This window comes from Micromys minutus (assembly GCF_963924665.1).
Source record: "Micromys minutus genome assembly, chromosome: 1".
In the NCBI taxonomy this organism is placed as follows: domain Eukaryota; kingdom Metazoa; phylum Chordata; class Mammalia; order Rodentia; family Muridae; genus Micromys; species Micromys minutus.
In genome coordinates, this window is record NC_137969.1 from 42,715,244 (window position 1) to 42,736,610 (window position 21,367).

Here is a 21,367-nt window from a genome sequence, read left to right on the forward strand (position 1 = left end):
ACCCTTTCAGCTCCTTCAGTCCTTTCTCTAGCACATTCATTGGATCCCTGTGTTCAGTCTGATGGTTACCTACAAGCATGTTCACCTGTATCTATATGACTCTGGCATAGCCTCAGGAGGCATCCATATCTGGTTCTTACCAGTAAGTACTTCTTGGCATCAGCAATAGTGCTTGGGTTTGGTGGCTACATATGGGGTAGATCCCAAGGTGAGGCAGCCTCTGAATGATCTTTTCTTCAATCACTGCTCCTCTATTTGACCTTGTATTTCCTCCCGTGAGTGCTGTGTTCTACCTTCTAAGAAGGACTGAAGCATCAACATTCTGGCCTTCCTTCTTTTTGAGCTTCATAAGTTCTGTGAATTGTTTTTTGGGTATTCGGAGCTTCCTGGGGCTAGTATCTGATTATCAGTCAGTACATACCTACCATGGTAGTTCTGAGTTTTCTAAGACTGCACAAAACTGGAGTCCCACATTGGGATTAGCACCTCTGTAAGAAAAGGACATGTTTTCTCTGCTGTGTAGAGACATAGCAAGAGGAAAATCATCTGAAAATTATATTAATTTTTAAAAATAATGGCATCCTTTTAAGAACTAGAAGGAAGCCTCACCATGGACCGAATCTCCTTATACCTCAATATAGGGCTTCTCAGACTTCAAAACTGGAAGAAATAAATTCTGTTTAAGCCACATAATCCTTGTTCTTTTTATAGCAACTGAAGATGGTTACAAAATAAATATATAAGGTAACAATTGCTGAATTGTTTGCGTTACAGTAAATATGTAGTAATATGTAATGTATAACATGATGTAAACACTTTGAGGAGCACATTGTTGACAGTTTAATATTAACTGACTCAACCCCACAGCACAAGGCCTAACTCCTTGATTCTAGCTACAGAAGGAGAAACCAAGGCTTATACAAAATACTAATGTGCACCAAGTCCCACAAGTAATAAGAACCCAGCCACTCATTCTCCACACGGCTACAAAGATACAAAGTAATGTTCCAGGAAATGGGTCAAGTTCATTTTTAGTTAGTCTTCAAAGAGGATTATAATTCCTGGACAACAGCCACAGAACAGTCATGATGTCCCACTGGCAGATTTTCCCCTTCCTGTCTTGGCTTTGGATGCTAGTGTGTCCTCCAAGCCCTCCACCTCCAAAATAATTGGCACATGTACAGAGAAAGTCATCCCGAATTTAATGAATTCCAGCAATTCATCGTTTGGCTCCCCTTTCCCTGCTAATTTATTAATAACACTTACAATGAAATTGGCATGCTGTATAAATTCTTACATTTTCTCTTTTCCTTAAAGTATCATCCCAGCTGATCTGAATGGTGCTATGCTAAGATTTACAGTTTATTACCAGTAACGCAGCTCTACCCAATTGACCATAAAAGCCAGCTACTTTTAAGTAATTCAAACTGTCCATTGTAGTGAATAGAATATTTGCTCAGCTGTATCTTGAGAATATTAACATCTTCAAATACCCCTTTGCATCTTGTATTTGAGCAAGCTAATGCCTATGGAAACATGGATTGACTGTGCGTTTCTGTCTTCATGGTGTACTCTTAACAGTATAACTATTTAAACAACAACAGACAGACGGTTGGTAGTTGATTTATATTGCCTGACTATGTTAATTATGTGATTTGGGCAGGTACTCATGGATTCAACAGTAAATGCTTCCTTCTAATTTTATATGTGTCTATTTTGGAAACACATTGTAACAGACATAGCACCTCAAATCCATGGAACCTGCAGTCTAAAAACATTCATGCAGAGGTAGTGCTCAACTAGTTAGTATACTGCCTTTAGTAAGTTTTCAAAATGTTGCTTTACTAAGAAAATGGTGGCAGAGCTATTGAAGTCCTTGAACTGGGTTGTCTGAAAAGAATCTGAAGGTTATAGGAGGCAGACATGTTCTTTCAAAGGCAGCAAGCACTAAACACTAGATACACACAAAATATGTTATTTAAGGAAGATATAAAAGTTTACATCAAGTTCAAGTCTCAAAGCTATTCGGAGCAGTCCCTGCTCTTTACCTCTTAGCACTCACCCAGCATTCCTTAGCATTCGTCACAATGACATCCATAGGACCCTACACCGGACTTTGTGGATTGAACTATGGCAGCCAATGGCAATAGGTATACCTGTGGGGCTACTGTGTCGAGATTGAGACGCCACTTGTTAATGCAAAAGACACTGAGATAAGAGATAAATATTTGGCTAGCATGCAATGCTCTCCCTGCTTCTAAGAAAGCAAGAAAAATGATGATTAATTAAATTTTTAATGTTTATAGTTCAAATATTAGCTTTAGGTCAAATTTATGATGTGCTACATCCATGGTTTTTTATATTATATACACTTTATAGTTCATTGAGATTTTTATATAATCAATGTACACAATATATCCAAACCCATTTATATGACAGTGCACATTTTTATTCTTTAAAAGTATGATAAAGGTTTATAGCTATTGCATCTTTGCTTTTATGGGGTATTTTTGTTATGTCAATGATTTATGTAATAGTAAGTTCTTGGTCAAGATTATAATGCCCAATTATGATATTGTTCTTATGGGAAATGTGACTATTTTACAATAGTTTCCAAGAATAGATTGTGGTCAAAGGTGATAATAATTGTGTTTTAAAAAAAGCAATGCTTGTGTATATGTATGTGTGTATGTGTAGGTCTTCGTATGTGTGTGTGTGTTTGTGTGTGTGCATGTGCACTTGTGTGTGTTGTGTACTTGTCAAACCCCTTCTCTATCCAAGGTGTGTCAGTAGGCAACTTCTTTCATTGTGCAGGCTTTGAGAGACACCTGAACTTTTTAGGTACTCTGACCCATTACACAGAGCTACAGTGTAACAGGAAAGATCTCCGAAATGCCCATAAGTCCACCATATGTTGGAAGAATAAAGACCATGCTGGCCTCTCAGCCACCTTTCCCCCACATATGTTGGCATTTCCTGGCTCCTGGGCATTCTTAGCAAGTACATGGTAATCCATTTGCCTACTCCAAAATGGACTTAAGGAAGACCAACTATAGCACAACAGCTCAGAAAACAATCCATAACACCAAACTTCAAGCAAGTGTAAATTCGATGTGACTTGGAAGTCCTTTAACACACCTGATTCCCAAAATGCCTACATTTTATTTACAAAGGTTTCTTGTCTTCAGCACAGATGTTCAATTCTCCCAAAAGGATTCCCTGAGCAATATTATTTATAACACCCAGAAAACCACATCAATAGCAGTCTCAGAATTGAAAAGTACCTTTCTTAGTCATTCAAAAAGTAATGTCTTCCTTTTTAATTGTATGTATAGGCAATGGAGGACACATTGTAAATGTGAATGTAGTTCCCACAGAGGCCAGAGGAGGACTTTGAGCCTCTGGATTTGAGACACAATTGTTTTGAGCTGAGAGACGTGAAAGCCAGAAACTGAACTTCACTCCTCTACAGAACAGCAAGTTCTCTTAACTAATGAGCCATTTCTTAAGCCATTCTGCCCCCAAGAAGAAACACATTTTTTCACACTATACCTATGTTGCTATGGAGGTCACTGTGTAGCCCAGGCAGTGCTCAGCAATCCTGCATTTGACGCTGCAGTATTAGCATGATAGTGATTTTAATATGTCAAGTAAATAAGAAAAATTCCATGCATCCTAAAAATGTCAAGACATAGCATAGGACATGGTAAAGATTTCTTATCAGTCTTCAAAGCTATAGAACATTAAACATGAAACAGGACGACACTATGAAGCTTAGAAACACATTTTCCACTCACCCTTTCGTATCTCTGGCTATTGTGTATCTTGCTTCCTCTTGCTGCAGGGAGGAGAGGGGCATCTAAGATTCTAGAACAGCAGTTTGCAGCTTATGGTTTGCAACCCCTGGGAGTCCCAGTGACCCTTTCACAGGGGTTGCCTAAGACCAGTGGAAAACATAGATGTTTACTCTCTTAATTGGGGTTTCTATTCCTGCACAAACATCATGACCAAGAAGCAAGTTAGGAAGAAAAGGGTTTATTCAGCTTATTCTTTCACATTGTTGTTCATCAGCAAAGGAAGTCAGGACTGGAACTCAAGCAGGTCAGGAAAGAGGAGCTGATGCAGAAGCCATGGAGGGATGTTGCTTACTGGCTTGCTTCCCCTGGCTTGCTCAGTTTGCTTTCTTATAGAACCCAGGTCTACCAGCCCAGGAATGGCACCACCCACCATGGGCTGGGCCCTCCTACCTTGATCAGTAGTTAAGAAAATGCCTTACAGCTGGATCTCAGGGAGGCATTTTCTTAACTGAGGCTCCTTTCTCTGTGATAACTCAAGCTAGTGTCAAGTTGACACAAAACAGCCAGTACATTTACCTTACAATTTAACATCAGCAAAAATAGTTATAAAGCAGCAATGAAAATAATTTTTTGGTTGGGGGTAACCATAACATTAGGAACTGTATTGAAAAGTCACATCATTAGGAAAGTTGAGAACCACTACCATAGATGCTAATGGCACTTACAAGAGTCAAGAAGCTCAAGAAGGTACAGTTGAAGCCCCCCTCCCCCAACAGATACTCACCAACCTAAAGGTTTAACAAGCTAAGGAAAGGAGACTCTAGTCAACCCTATTGGATATAGCATTCATGAGCTGCGACCCACGATGTGGTTGGCTTTTGGATGGTGCCGCTGTAAGTAACCCCTCATCTACACTCCTGTGAATAACCCCAGTAAATTCCCTGGTGTGTTCACTAGGCTAGGTTGAGGTGAGTTGCTTCTTTGTTCTGTCGCTGCTGAACATGTAGATGTGTGTTTACCTCCCCAGTGAAAATCATTCAGTTCAAGCTTAAGTAAGCTCAGTACAGTTGTTTTCTTTGTTTGCTCAGGCCACAGGACCTCCCTTGATTGGCAGTGGTGGCTGCCACATTCATACCAGGAAATGTGCCAGGAAGCATGGGAGCAGAGAAGACAGATCAGATGCCATGTCAGGCATGGGAATCACATGCACTGACTCTAGTGGTAAGCTTTTCAGGCTGGCAAGAGCCTGGGGAAGGAAGCTGATGAGGTCAGGGAGAATGGCAAGTGTCCAGTCAGTACCTCAGTCAAGATCCAGCTGCAGCCAGCAGAAACCACTCTAGCTGGTTTCAACACAAAGTGATTTATTAATAGGCATTAGGTGGCTTAAAACATCTTTGCAGAGCCTCCAGGAGTGACTCCTGGCCCCCACCACCATGGAAAAGCTGTCATTTTTTTTATAGCATGTTGGGTGTGTGTGAGGCAAGAGGACCCCTTACCTATCTACACCAGCAAAGTGGGTCCTAGGGCTCTGATCCAGCCTGGTACATACACTGAACCAATCAAGAACACTGAATCTGGGCTCTAAAAGGTATGTATAAAAGTTTGTCTTTTATTTTTCAGCTTTTGCAGCAAAGGAGAATGGAGCTCTATTAAAATCACAGATGCAGCCAGCTGTGGAGCCATACACTGGTAATCCTAGTGTCTGGGACCTAGGGGCAGAAGGATCGGGCATTGAAGGCTATCCTGGGCTGGCCCCATCTCAAAAAAAAAAAAAAAAAAAAAAGCATAAAGAAGATCAGAATCTAAGTCAACAAAGGAGCAAAGGCAAGTAGGCAGTAAGAAGAGGCTACAAGAAAACTTGACTTCCTATTCCGAGATGTAGACCAAGCCATAAGGTTTCAAATGCCAAGCTGAAGATGTCCACAGAAAGGCAGGCGTGAGCAGGCACAGGGAAGGGCCCAGACGTAGGCGCAGGTTCAGGCGCAGGCGCAGACATGGTGGTGACTGGTCCCTTAAGGAAGAGAAAGAACTGACTCAGCTGGTTGCTTGAAATGCTCATTTTGCTTATTATATCATTTGCTTATTTGCTTGTGTATCTGAGGAAACAAGTAGAAGCTTCCTGGCCATCCCTTGCATTCTTTAAGGAGATTCTGGAGAAAGAAAAGGGAGGGTTTCTTTTGGCTTACACATCCAATTACGGTAGAGAAGGCATGGCATCAGGAGTGAGGGCAGTTGGTCATGCTGTATCTGCAGGCAGGAAGCAGAGATCAAGGAATGCAGGTGTTTTTTTCGTTTTATTCAGTCTAGGACCCCAGCCTACGGAACAGACCCCCCCACACACACATTCAGGGTGGGCCATCCCGCCTCCATTTAAACTCATCTACAATCATCCTCAAAGGCATGCCCAGAGTTCACCGCCGCCCCCCCCCCCCCATGGTGATTCTAAAACCCATCAAATTGACAGTTAAGATTAACCATCACATAAGATAAGGTCCAGAAAACTGTGTTTTAACCAGGCTTCCAGAACTTTCTACGGTTTGGTGCTGCATAAGACCACCATGTTCCACAGTAGTTGACGTTTTAGGAATTAGGGTAATTTTCATTTTGTGTGTTCAGGGTTTTATATTGTCTCATTTACTTTCTGCTTTGAAGTCTTTTCTGCCATTTCAAAATCGAGTCTTGGGCTGTCTTTCCACTTTTGATATATTACAAACATCTGTGCTAATTACTATCACTCAAGAGATAGATTCTTTGGATAAAGCAGAGAAGATATTGCCCCTCTCCCTAACGATCCATTGCTATTGTCTCCTCCTCAGCAGAAGAGGATGGCAGAACAGCGAACGGAGCTAGCTGTGGATCACACCGGAAGCACTTAGGAACACACCGGAAGCACTTAACTGGCTACCCAAATCCAATCATGTCTGAGCCCTGAGTTACGAAGCTCAGCTTAACTGCTGGCGGCTCATACTTCATACCTCAAAAAAAAAAAAAAAAAAATGACTGTTCTCTGAGGCCTGCACTTGGAGCAGGTTTGCACACAAGAGTGCAAATATTTCCCCAGAACATTCCTCACTACAACAGAAACGAAGATGCCGTTGCTCTTTTTCTCCCCAGAATCGCAGATCTCCAAGCGCTTCCCCAGAGAAGACCTCTGTACTGTCTGTGATAAAACACGGGAACACAAAAACCAGGAGACAAACAAAACATTTTTCTTCTGCTTGAGCCAAAAATAACGGCATCCCATCTTGTTCAGTTCATAGTCCACTGCCTGTCAGCTGCCAGCCTCCCTTCACCTGACCCAGCCCAGCCCATTCATCCTCACCTCATGTCTGCTCCGGCTGGACTCCAGGCAGGGGATGTTAGATGTTTGAAGCGTGATATGCTCTCGACGACAGCATGTGTTTCCCTGCATCTGCACTAAATTCAAACCATTCTTCACAGCACTATTAGACACGACCAAAGGCACTTGTAGCCAGTAGGTGTCCTTTGATTGTATTTTTAGAATAGCCCACGAATAAAATAGAGTTGGATTACCCAAAGAAAACCAGTAACTAAATCTGACAGTTGGAATATATCCGGAGAATTCCAATGTGTCATTTGGAGACTCGTTCTTCAGTGTCATTAGAAGTAACGTGTTCTATTCTGATTCCTGACTTCCGATAACTCAAGGGTTGATTTAGGTGTTGAAAGAAACAAGAAAGCAACCCCAAAGCCCAGAGCCACTGAAAGAATGAGAAATAGATGTGTTTGCACACATAAGCACATGCATGCAAATGTGTCCGGTGGCATGCAAGACCAGAAGGGGGGGGAAATCCCTCACAGGAAGAAAAATCCCACTTTTCTCCCTCATGCTGGATCACCTCCTGCTGGATCTGCCTAAATCAGAGCCTTTCCTAAGAATTCAAACCACACACCCCCAACACACACACACACATTGTTATCTTCAATATTTAATTAATTTGCACCCACATTCCCACAACTCATATTCCTCAAGTTCCATCTGATCCCAGCCCCAGAGCATCAGACACATATTTGCACTCTCAGAAGCTGGCACTCTGGCCGTATTTAACAAGCAGCAGCACTGACAGTAATTGGAGTTTCTTATCAAGGTAAATAAATGGCAAGATCATAGAATACACCCTGGTGGCCCTGTGCATCCTGGAACTGCTAACATCAGAGTAGCAAGTTTAACATCAGGCCTCCGCGGAGTTGCATTTTCTATAAACAAACAACGGGAAGAAAGCCTCGCCTTTGTCATGTGTGAGTCCCACTGAAGAGAAAATGAATATTCCGTTTCATATATTTGTTACCAGAAACTGTGGCTTCCTTTATTTAGCAGAGGCTCAAAAGTCCCCAGCGCCCAGCATGTCACGTGACACACAGTGGGCCCACAGCCTCTCCTAGCAGCAGCTCCTGGTGTAAATTGTCCAAATTATTCAATGTGCTTGGGTATTAACTCCAAGTGAGTCCATTTAAAGGAAGCTTGTCTTCCTCTCTCTTCTCACCACGTGGAAAGGAACCCTTGCCTTCTAGAACTAGTGAGCTTTCTTTGGGACAAGAGCTCTCTGCGCAGCACTATAGGCATTTGTTGCTGGCTAATTTTGACATGGGGATGGTAGGTGCCATAGAAATAACTCTACAGTCATTAAATAACCTGAGACCTAACTCCTGGGACCTGTAGAGATGTCACATTACCCAGTCAAAGTTAAGCCTTGAAACAGAAAGATTCTCTTGCAGGACCTGGTGGCCCGGTGAAGTGAACATGCAAGAGGTACAATGGTAGGAGAGACAGCAGGATTTCGGACTGCAAGGGACACTAGACCCACTTCCTCTGCCTTTGAATATAGGACAAGGGGCCGCAAGCCAAGGAACATAGTCAGCATATGGAAGCTGGAAAGGCCAAAGGAATGGATTCTGCTATCAAATGTCAAAGAAGGCAGCTTAAGGACTTCCTGGACTTAGCCCTCTGAGCTGCATGTAAACTCTGACCAATAATATCAAAACTAAGTCTGTGTTGCTATAATTCATTGAGTTTGTGGTCATTTCTCGTGGCACTGACTGTTACAGAAGCTGTGTATTAAAAGGGAATAAGAGGCTAGCCTACAATGTTAGCTGATCCACGCCCTGTGCCCACTCGATGCCAGAAGGATTTCTCCCCAACAGTGCCAATCAGAACTGTTTCCAGGCATTGTCACATGTCCCTGGATGGCCAATTCACCTGTGCTAAACCACTGCCCTCAGCTATTTGCAGAATTATAATCTAGTCTATCAGTGTTCAGATTCTACCACTGTTAGGCCAAGTAGGTTCAAAACCCTAATACTGTGCCTCCCAAAGTATTTCTGTTGTGAAAATGAGGAAAGGAAAAAGCATCTCCACACCAGATGTAGCAGTGCCTGTAACTACCAGCCCTCAAAAAGGCTGAGGCAGGAGAATCTAAAGTTTGAAATTAGATCTTGCAATATATGATAAGACCCTACCTCAAAAGGAAGTGCTCACTCACCATAGAAAAAATCAAGTTCGCTCTGCGAAGGCAGAGGAGAAGGCATGAAAGCAGCTAAGTCCAGACCAGTGTGGGACTTAGCCAACACTGGGAAGAGTGATAACAGTGCTATGAGATTGATTGGCATCTGCATTTATGTAGCCTCCAAAACTGCCTTGTGAACCTCTCCAGGGCATGCTGGGACATTCTTCCTGTGGCCTGTGGGTTTCAGTAGCCTGTGTGTCAGAGGTGGAGAGGCAAGAGGATAGATGGAGAATGTAGAAGCCATTCTGGGTGTTTGGAAGGTTTGGAGGGCACTGGAATTTGATTGACAGCAATGAGAAGAGCACACAGGTCAGAACCCTGCTCTTGGTCTTGGTGTTCAATCTTAAGTTCCTCTCTAGCTCCTCTCTATGAGACCAGTGTTTACATCACTTCTACTCCAAGAGCATCCCAATGACCCAGCCACTTTCCTCATCCCTAAGCAAGCCTCTCTTGTGGCCAAGCTCACCCTGGCTACTACTGCTGGTCCCTATACTCCTGGCATAGGATCTGTCTCTCTAGAAAGACTCATGCATGAGCCCAAACCTGCCTGATGTCACCTTGTAGGATCATCGATTTAGAGTGTCAGGGAAAGAAAGCCACTGCCAGAGAACCAACCACTCTTCCTGCAATGGGTGTCAAGCAGGCATCCATAAAGGGCCATCCTGATAACATGGCTTCTTCTCTGGGTCCACTTTGCTTATCATATAACACACAAGAAATCAATGTCAGACCCTTTGAAGATTTCACTGTCAGTAATATTTCTTGCTGTTTACCTGAATTTACCTTCCCTTCCCTTTCCAGCCACCCCACCCACTCCTCTCTCCTCCCAGTGTTAATTAGCCATGGAGAAAGAGGATAGATGTGAAATCATGCATCAGGAGAAGCATTTGGGCTATGCTTTATTAATGTGATGTTTAAAACCACCACCCCAAAAACCAAACAGTAGTTATTTAAATTGATATGTGATGGGGCTGTTTTATTATGTTATACTGAGCTAAACAAGCAGAAGCCAAACTACTTCCACTATCCAGTTGGTAATTAGAGAAAATAAAATGCAATTTCACAATAAAAAAAAAAAAACCCCACTCCTAAACAGCTGCAGGATGACAGGCCCCACCGGAAACCCCTGTCAGAGTGCTGAAAAGCCAGTCTGCCTCCAAGCTCGGTGCTTTTCCATCAACATGAGGAGGGAGCTTCAGCAGGAAGTTCTGCCCCCAGCATCAGAATGGCAGGGAGGACATCCCAGGCGAGTGGCACACAGCATCTCTCAGAAGTGGGACCCTATTAGATGGAACAGTTCAGAACTTTGCCTCTGTAACTTGTCAAGTGTATGATCAGATCTTCTGGATCTGGGGTGTCTTCTCTTCTGTAGGGAAGATAAGAGAAAAGCCTGAGGTAAGGCTTCTGACCCTACTTTAAGAGCATACTCTGAAACTACTGCAGGGATGGACTGTGTATGACCCATATCTTAGGGTTTTGCTGCTGTGAACAGACACCACAATCAAGGCAACTCTTATAAGGGCAGCATTTCATTGGGGCTGGCTTAAAGGTTCAGAGGTTCAGCCCAGTATCATCAAGGAGGGAGCATGGCAGCATCCAGGCAGGCATGACGCAGGCAGAACTGAGAGTTCTACATCTTGATCTGAAGGCAAACAGGAGAGACTGTCTCATGGGCAGCTGGGAGGAAGATCTCAAACCCCACCCCAACCTTGACACATTTCCTCCAACAAGACCACACCTCCTAATAGTGTCACTCCCTGAGCCAAGCATATTCAAACCACAACATTCCTGGAAAATGAAACGTGAAAATGGAGTTAATTGTTTTGGGAAACTTCATTCGATCAACATTTATTTAGTACTTCCTATGTAAAAAAAAAAAAAATGGCATTACAAGAAAAAAATTTAAAGAACAACAACACATAAGACGTGGCTCCTTTCTTCAAAGCAGGTCAATCCTTATAGAAGTAATTATGCTACAATTTGGAACCAGACCCTCGCTCTAGAGATGGTACAGCCAACTGCTTCCCTGCCATTCAGTGATGAAAGATCCAGAGGGGAAACGCCAGAGTATCTGAACTGTGTCTTCCAGTCTGAGCAAAGGCTGGTCCATACAGATGCAAAGCACATCTGGGGGCAGCACGCCATGATCTGGGCTGGAAACTGAGAAGGAAAATGATGTCCCTGGATATACATGTTGCTCAAGTGGCTTCATCTATGTCCATGCATGACAGCATCACTGGATTGAGCTTCATCTATGCAGTGCATAGCAGCATCCCTGGAACTCTCTGAGTACCACTGTACCCTCGGTGGAATGAACAGCATACTGCATCATACCCAGTGGGTCTGTGCGTCAGTCTGAGTACAACTCAGGACATAATTGTAACCAATAGAGTATGCTACAAGTGACCAGTTGTTACTCTCCTGATCTGGTTACATTCTAAGTTACCCAGGGGATGGCATTGTATCTTTAGGCTTTTCCCTAGGAGGTTGAAGAGATTGCTCAGTGGTTGAGAACACTAGCTGCTCTTAAAGAAGACCCAGATGTGGCTCCCACCACCCATCTGTATCTCTAGTTTCCAGGGAATCTGACAGCCTCTTCTGGCCTCCACATTTTAAATACGTTCTTGCATGCAAAACCCTCACAATATAAAATGAAATAAATAAATCTAAGGAGAATAAAAAGACTTACCAAAGCTACATGAGACACTATTTCAAAAAACAAAAATTAAGGTTTTTGTTTGATCAGGGAAGAGAGGCTCTGTTGTTGGCTTTGAAGTTAGAAGCAGGATTTGACGTTTTTAAGAGGTTATGTGGCAAGCACTGGAGCCTCTGGGAGTGTATGGTGGCCTCTGAACAATGTCCAGTGAGAAAAGAGGCAGATGATTTCTGCCAATGGTTAAACAGAGCAAATCTCTCCACATTTTGTTAGTGACTCTTCTCACTCTAACAAAACACCCGATGAAAGCAACTTAAGGGAGAAAAAAAACTGATTTCTGCATCACACCTTCAAAATTTTCAGCCCACCCTGGCTTGGAGAATGTTCTGGAATGGATCATGACCATCACCAGGTAGAGAAAAGGGGGAACCAGAGAAGAAATGTGGCAAATATTATCCCTATGGGCCACTGGAGGAAACCCCTGCAGCTAGGCCTTCCCGCATGAATCTCACTGATACCCAAAAAAAGCAAAAAATAAAAATGCCTCAGAATATGAATCCGTGCAGAAGTTGGTTAGTCCATTCTATAGTTCTAAGCTATTGAGATCTAATTGTCCATGGAGATGTTCTTAAAGACACACCCAAAAGTATGCTTCACCAATCCCTTGGCTGTTTCTTAGTCCAAACAACTTGACAATTAGAACTGATCAACACATTCAGGCAAGTCTCCGATGAAACCCCAGCCACAGGCAGACTATCCAGAAACCCTGGATAAGAACTGCCTGGACTAACAGCCCGCAGAGACAGTGAGCAGTGGTTCTGGTTTGGGGATTCTTCCGTCGTCATTGTTGCTGTTGTTGTTTTTGGTATTCTGTTTTCCACATCCCTTTAATGTAGTATTTCTCTCAGTCCTTTGAGAATGCCTTGCTTGCACACAGTATGCTCTCCCTCTGCTCCCTCCTACCAAGTCCCCTCAGATCCTCCCCTTGCCCACTTCCCTATCTTGATTTTGTGACCTCATCCTTATTTTTTTTTATGATCCGCTATGTCCAATTTTTGCTGCCCATATATGTATTGGTGTGGGATCCTTCCCTGGACAGTCATCCTATCAGGGGACACACCTTAAAAAAAAAATCCTGGCTCTCCAGCCTCTAGCACCATCAGTGGTCAGTAGGTCTTCAGCAAGAGGAGCCGTGAGATGTTGATTTGCCTGTTCGGGTCTCTGTGGTCCTTTCATGACCAGATGCTTCACCATTGTCCTCCCTGACCTCTGTCCCCTCGCCTTTCTGTTCTTTCTTTCAAAATGGTCCCTGAGCCTTGGGTTAGGGAGGTTGGAAACAGATCCCTATTTAAGGCTATACTCTGCTGATACCTATGCTCTGCACTTCAGCTATGTTTGTGGTAACATTGTTCTTCACTAACACATAAAAATAACAAGGGCTGCAGATGGTTAGCACTGGGGACCAGAGGAGGGAGAACTTTGTTTCTTAGAATTACAAGCACCTTTCGAAATGAGCTACCTTTATGCATAATACCCAGGAAGGGGCTCTTTGGGTAAGAATCAATGTCCTAAATGAATATCAAGAAGTTGGCCTCTGCAAGGTGACAGAAAATACATGTCAGGTCCCAGGTTCTACACTCAGCTCTGATGCCCAGCCTTGTGACAAGATGATGACACACAGTATTCCAAGCTCCCTACACATCTTAAGGGCTATGAATGGAATTCAGCCAAATTAGAACCCTCTGAAAACTGTCTCTGTCATGAGGTATGGTTTGGTTTTTATTCCTGTGGAAATGGCAAGTAAGAAATTAAGGATGAATGGAACCTTGTGAAAGTCTGCAGTCTAGAGTACAAGAGATTGTCAAAATCCCCAATCCCACCCTGAAAACGTCCTGGTAACTAATCATAGAAAGGCAGGAATCAAGTACAGGCCAGAGACAAAGCAAGAGAAGAAGCAAAGGCTACTGGCCCGTGCTGAGAAGAAAGCTGCTGGCAAAGAGGACATCCCAACTAAAAGACCGCCTGTCCTCCGAGCAGGAGTCAATACAGTCACCACCTTGGTGGAGAACAAGAAGGCTCAGCTGGTGGTGATTGCCCATGATGTAGACCCCATTGAGCTGGTGATTTTTCTGCCTGCCCTGTGTCGAAAGATGGGGGTGCCCTACTGTATCATCAAGGGAAAGGCCAGGCTGGGGTGCCTGGTCCACAGGAAGACATGCACCACTGTTGCCTTCACACGGGTTAACTCAGAAGACAAGGGTTCTCTGGCTATTCTGGTGGAAGCTATTAGGACCAATTATAATGACAGATACAACGAGATCCGCCGCCACTGGGGAGCCAACGTTCTGGGTGGTAAGTCCGTGACTTGCATTGCCAAGCTAGAAAAGGCAAAGGCTAAAGAACTCGCCACTAAACTGGGTTAAATGTACACTTAAGTTTTTTGTACGTAAATATAATTACAAAATTTTAAAAAAAGAAAAAGAAAAGCAGGAATCAGAGAATTCCTTATTCCCCTTAGCTGTTTAAATTGGCAACTATGTTCTTGAGATTGGAAGACTCACAATTAAACTAAAGATTTAGCTTCCTGCCTGGGAAAAACTGTAAATGGACTGGAATTATAATGGACAATGTGTGGCCCAATGAACAAGAGATAATGTGCATGGAACTGAGAAAAGTGAATCTCATTCCATCCACACATTCCAGACAGTTGTTCTAAAATACACATTTTTATACAGATGTGTGTGTGTGTGTGTGTGTGTGTGTGTATGTGTGTGTGCGTGCACGCATGCTGAGAGCATTCACACGGTGGGCTTGAAATTAATAATCAAATTTGCACATCATTTTAATTAAATCCACATTTTTCCTGTCTCCCCAGCTGTTGGCCTGTTGTTTTGTGGCATACATCTGGCGGTCCTCAGCATTCTCCACAGTCACCAGTGCTCTCGGTCCCTAGATACACCTGCTTTCTGCAGCTGGTCCCCCAACAGGTGCAACGGAAAGCCTGGTTGATGGGCATTATAAACACCCTGCTGCCGAGCATCTGTGAGGTAACAAAGGGCCCAATTCTAACCTCAGTACTGCTTCCTTCAGGGCAAGTTAGAAACACCCTGTGTGAACCAAACATGCTGGCCCAGCCCCTCTCCCACTCTAGGAAAAAGTGCTTCTGGTCGACTGGGCACCTTCCCCATTATTAACAAAGGTCCCCACAGAGAGCTGGGCCTTGGTTGTTCCTGGCTTATATCATCTTCCAAGTCCTCAGCTAGTGGCCTGGATGTCCCTTCTCCACCCTAATAAGCAAGGCACAAATCTCCTCCTGATCCCCCCCAGTTTGTGACCATTAGCCACCTGGTTTTGATTGGGGGGACCTGCAGACCCGTGCTTCCCACAGAACCTCCTAATGAGAAGCATATGGAAGCCACACATAATGTGAGAATTACCACACTGCCGTTCCTTGTTGATGGAGTGATAGATATTTCAAAGCAAGACATTTTCAGAATATTGTTCAGCATCTTTTGAGTTCCATTTGGATAGAGCTCCAAAACCCTGAAGTTTGGAAAGGAGTCCAGATAATTTCTCCCATACTGATCTGAAAAAAACCTCATCTTATCCTGATGGCAACTGTGTAATTAGTCCAGATATAAACACGGGGCTAAAACTGTGCTCCGTGGCACCCAGGTTAATGGACTCACGCAATAAAGCAATAGGTTACAATAAGGAATTTCAATACAATTAAAACCGTAAAGCTAATGATAATCTGTTTCAAATGAATCTCTAGATGGGAATGAAGCACTAAAATCCCTTCTTCATTAAACAGTTCTGGTTCTGCCCACAGAGGTTCACAGAGGGCATCAGTCCTCTAACGGATAAGCTGAGCTGGGACCAAACCCGGGAAAATGGCCGCGGCTCTCCTGCTCTTCTGATTTCCTCCGCACTCCGCACCTTCCGCCAACGCTCACTACCCACTGCAGGGGTGGAGTTCAAGTACCACTCCATTAACATCATCCTGTAGCCTTTTCATCCCCACTCTGGACTGCTCTGTATAATCTAGGCATTCAGTCGATCATGTGAGATGCGCAGAGGCTGGATCAGGAGGTCACGTGGTCCTGAGCAGCCACGTTGCCCTGCTACTTGCTTAACAAACTCATGACATCGCACTGTGACTGCCTAAGGACCATAGAACACTACAATAGAGCCTGCATTCTTTTATTTTTTTTCCATCCAGGATTCTTATTGATAAGCCACTATAATATCTATAAAGCAATTCCTAACCCAATGAAAGCTGGACATGGAAAACAAAACAAGTGTTAGTAAACAACTAAGGGTATTGACTAGAAGACTTGCATAGGCTTGCAAACCACACACCCACTTCCTCATTCCTTCACAGAGACCCACTGAGGTTAAGTGTCAGAGGGTGTTCTCACAAAAAGGAACCCATCCTGGCTCTTAGGGATCGTCTAAAAATTCTCTCAGGGATCTCCCTATGATAAATGTTGTTGGGGAGTGTGGCCAATCACAGAAGGCAAAAGTTGTAACTTGTGCTAAGGAAAGTGCTCGACAAAGAGGCTGATGGACCTAGTGACCGGGTCATATTGTACGAACATTATTCTGGAATTTACACACCCTTCTAAAACTACAGATGACAGACTCCACCGTCTGAGGATCTATATGTCCCCGTTGGTACCTTTGGTGTATGAAAAGCATAAATTTTCAAGATGAGAACTGCTGGCTCCCATACCTCCCACAAGAGGAACCACCTATAAGTCTGTTTAAAAGCTGGTTCTTATGCCTGGGCTAGCTCAATACTGCTGGGCTTGAGTCACAGTCAGCACGCTCCATCCCGTAATGTATTCAAGTACTTTCTTCGTGTTTGATATTTAGGTTCTGTTTCATATTCTGCTGTTATAAATAACAATGCACTGAACATCCTTGGGCATCCAATTTCTGAATAATTTACTCCATAATAGACTTATAAAAGAGAAATTACTGAGTCATAAAGGATGTGAACTCTTTTTCAGTTCTTAATACATATTGCTAAATTGATTTCTGTAATGCTTATTCCAATTCAGATTCCAAACAGCCAAGTCTGCAAAAGTACTTCACTCTACCCTTACCAACACTGAAGAATATCTTTACCTTAGCCAATTTGATAGGTGGAAATGGTTTCCCATTTCAATTGGCATCTCTTTATTAGCAAAGCAGAACTTGCTGTGTTGTGAGTCATAACGGAAGTCAGAGGGAGAAATAAACACTTCTTCAAAGAAGTTAGTTCATCAATAAGTTGAGAGCACACTCTGGTCCTCAGATGAGGAGGGTGTGTCTCTCCCCAGTCCTTATGTGAAAAGGGGGTGACTGCCCCTACATTCGCATGAAGAGGATGTGTCTGCCCCAATGCTCACATGAGGAAACATGTGCCTGCCCCTCAGTCTTGAGGCAAGGCTATGTCTGCTCCAGCACTAACAGGAGGAAAGTCACACCTGCCCCCAAAGGCACAGGTTTGCTATAAAATTGGAATGGTAGACGTTTTTTTGCCATAACATTTATATGTTCCAACAGCAGGAAATAAAGACAAATTCTGTATTTTGTTCCTTTGGGGACAGTTGTTTGGCAGTTTTATTATTTTTTTAGGCAAGAAAGGAAGGAAGAAGTAATAGAATTAAAGCTACCATCAGCATTCCCTCACATCAGAACCAGAGAAATAGTGCTGGCCAATGCATAGTTCTGTGTGTGTTTCATAATGCAGTTGGAACACTAAGACTGCTGAATTTTCAGACTGCAAAAGCAAGCAATAAAACCAAAGTATTTAAAACTCTTGAAGCCAATGTGAACTGTGAACACTAAATTCAACCTGCATGCTATGGAATCTAAAGTCAGCCAGAATTCATTAAGCACTTAGCGTGTCATGTTTTAAAGATGTATTTTTAGCGTATGTGTGTCTTTATGTGTGTGGGTGTCTATGTATACATGTATGTCTTTGTGTGTGTCTCTGTCTGTGTGGGAATGTGTAGGTATGTGTATATGAATGGCTTTGAAGGCCAGAGGTGTTAGGTCGCCTGGATCTGGAGTTATAGGTGGTTGTGAGTCACCCAATTTAGGTGTTAGGAACCAAACTCAGGTCCTCTGTAAAAATAGTCTATGCTCTTAACCACTGAGTCTGAATTTCAGCCCCCACATTCATAATTTTCAAGATTCTTTTGTGGTTCTCAAGATACCACTGAACTGCATCCCTAATCCAGGGTTAAGTTTTGAAGGTATTTTTATGCATTGTCAGTGAAAATGTAATAAAATGGAAAGCCAATTTTATTATATGTGTCAGGAGCTTTTAAGATCCTTATACTTTTGAACTAGTTAGTCATTTCCTGTGTAATGATTTATCAAATAAGAAGAAAAGAAAAAAGGAGGGAGACATGCATGCAAAAGAAAGGAAGGGAAGGAAAAGGAAGGAGAGGAGGGAAGAGGAAGAGAAAGAGGAGGGAAGAGAAAGGAATAGGAAGGAAGGGAAGGAAAGGGCAGGAAAAGAACAGAAAGGGACAGACAGAAAGGGAGGAGTGAAAGGGGGGAGGAGAGAAGAGAGGGGAGGAAAACAATCATAAGAAGATTTAGGCACAAAGATGTTGCTAGTACACATAGACAAAGACAGAAGAAGAAGGCAAGTTTGCTCCTTAGTTATGATCACAGCTGTATGAAGTAAAAATCCAAAGAATTTTTTAAAATAGAAATTAAGCAATAGTGCTAGCAAGACCGTCTGTGCTGCCAGTCACACATTTTCTAGGTTTCCTGCTGGAAGCTTCTCTGTCTACCAGTTCTTTGAGGCCTCACTAACTCTAGTCTACTCTTTTTCATTTAAATGGAGTAATTCAGTTTAACAATTGTTCAGTTTAACCATGCCACTCATCTGGTTTAGCCTCCGATGAGTTGTCACTTGTCCCAGATCAAAACCCAAACTTGCCCGCTGCTACCCATGGAAGGCCTACAGCTTCTGCCTCTCTCGCCAAGTTCAACACCGTGTCCCACACACACCATGCTGGTGTCCACCTGAGGACTAAGGATGGTAAGGCTCTGCTCAGCCCTCTCATGTACAGCTCCTTGTTAACTCGATTCTCAAAGATGTAATGCTGCTGACTTTAGAGAAGGAGGCAGAGGCCACAAGTCAAGGACCATGGGCACCTTTATAAGCAGAAAGGCAAGGGAATGGGACCTCTGCGCAGCACTGGGCTGTCACCTCAAACTAGAGCAGGGCTTCTTAAGCCTTTCTCTACCTATAGCCCCTGTTACAAGAGAAATGGTTAGATAACTACAGATATATAGAGGCATAATATGGGTGCATAAATCAAACATACACTATTAATAAATCATAAAGAAATGTATTTTGAAAGAATTCATTTGCTATGAGTGTAATTTTTACCATTTATTAAAGTTTAACCCAAATTTGCATGTTAATGAGATGAATGTATTTGCTTATTTTTACATCCAGGACCGAACCTTGATTGAATATTTGATACCACTGGATATAAAAGCATCTTCAATATTTTTCAGAGCAGATCAACATTTTTTTATTTTATAATTAGTGTGGAGAACTCTTCTTCATACAAATACATAGCTCAAATGGCAGAAGTAATCTAGAGTCATTTCAGAAATTGTTGGAAAGTCTGTATTAATCACAAGCCAACATTTAATTTAATAAATTGCTTATGGAACTCAAAAGACAAATTCAAAAGAGTGATTTTTTAAAAAGACACTCTAACACAATAATTTCCAAAGATGTACTAATTTGATACTCACGGGCTGAGAAGTAACAGTAAGAAAACATTTTAAATTATTTGTTTCTGTCATCAGACTGTGAGGTTTCTCTAAGAGCAGTCAAAACACTGCAACTCCTAAAGGACGGCTGTCTTACATCTGAGCAGAGTGCTTCTCAACTCTTCACGTGAGGATATTCACAACAGGAAGTGCAGCCGTCATTGCTGAGAACACGGCCGGTAGTGAGGCCACAGGATACAGCACGGGCAGGCCTGGCTTGAAATGCCTTGGATCCACTATACCTTTGATTTTGAATCGGTCCTAGCCTAGTTTGGGGACGTTTCCAGTGAACACGGCCACCAATCCTTTATGTTTTGTTTTGTGTTACTTTTCCTGGGCAGACAAATAAGTATTTTTTCACCCTAGAAAAGTGGCAGCTCAGAGAAACAGCACTGCCCAAGTCCAGTTTAGTGGAACAGTGAGTTAATTGGTTACATGAGTGAGAAGCTACACACAGGAACAACAAAGGTGGCACACACACACACACATGCACACACACACACACACATGCACACACACATGTACACACACACACATGCACACACACATATACACACACATGCACACACACACATATACACACACACATGCACATACACACATGTACATACACATGCACACACGTACACACACATGCACACACACGCACCATTTATGCCACTGCAAAGTCCTCCTTGTCATGGTCAGCCTCGTGGAAGCAGCATCATGGAGTTCCACCTCCATTTATCATAACATCTTCCATATGCTGGAGTGTCTCCCCAGATCACATGTGCCTGAGAGGGAGTAGACTCCTAGGAGAGGATCCTATGGGCCTCCCCGTCCTCTCCTGGGGAGAGTTCATGGTCCCAACACCATTATGGCAGACCAGTATTATGGCCGTACAGAACTTTACTTGTATCCTTGTCATGACTATGGGAACAAGGTTATGGCTGCCTGATGGCGTGGTCATGGAATACACCGAGCAGAGGCCATGGCTTCAGCAGCAGCCCACGCTGCTTTGTCACTACCAAGGCTGCGCTGAGTAACGGCATGCAGCTCCCACAGCACATGCCTGGCTTCTCCTGCAGTGGGTTGGGTGACTCATTTCATCTTCTCAGTGAGGGTGAAGCCTACAACCACAAACCCAAGGAGATCTTTCCCTCTGTGTTCCATGAACTCCATCACTACTATCAGGAAGCCTTGGCCCCATAGTCATGAGAAGGATACAAGAGCCAACTGGGATACTAGGTGGCAGGCTAGGATGTTTGTTTCTGAGTCAGTTGTAGCTCCATATGATCCCTTTTTCTAATTCAGAAGCTCCTAGCTCTTTCTACCATGTTTCTGACAAGATCACACTAAGACGTTTTTTATTGCCATCAATCATGGTGCTCCGATGCTTTCCACTCACAGAATCTATGCCATTTGTTATTGCAGATCAAAAGAGAAAAGGGAAGAATGAACGAGGTACAACTTTGAACTGAGAGGTTTCTTCCTGCATCTCACACTTCAGAGCAGATGTCAGTTACTGTCTTAGAAATGGGCGTTGCTAGAAGAGAAATCAGGATCACTCCTATTCGGAAGTTTTCTTTGCACATATCAAGAGAAGAGCTCCG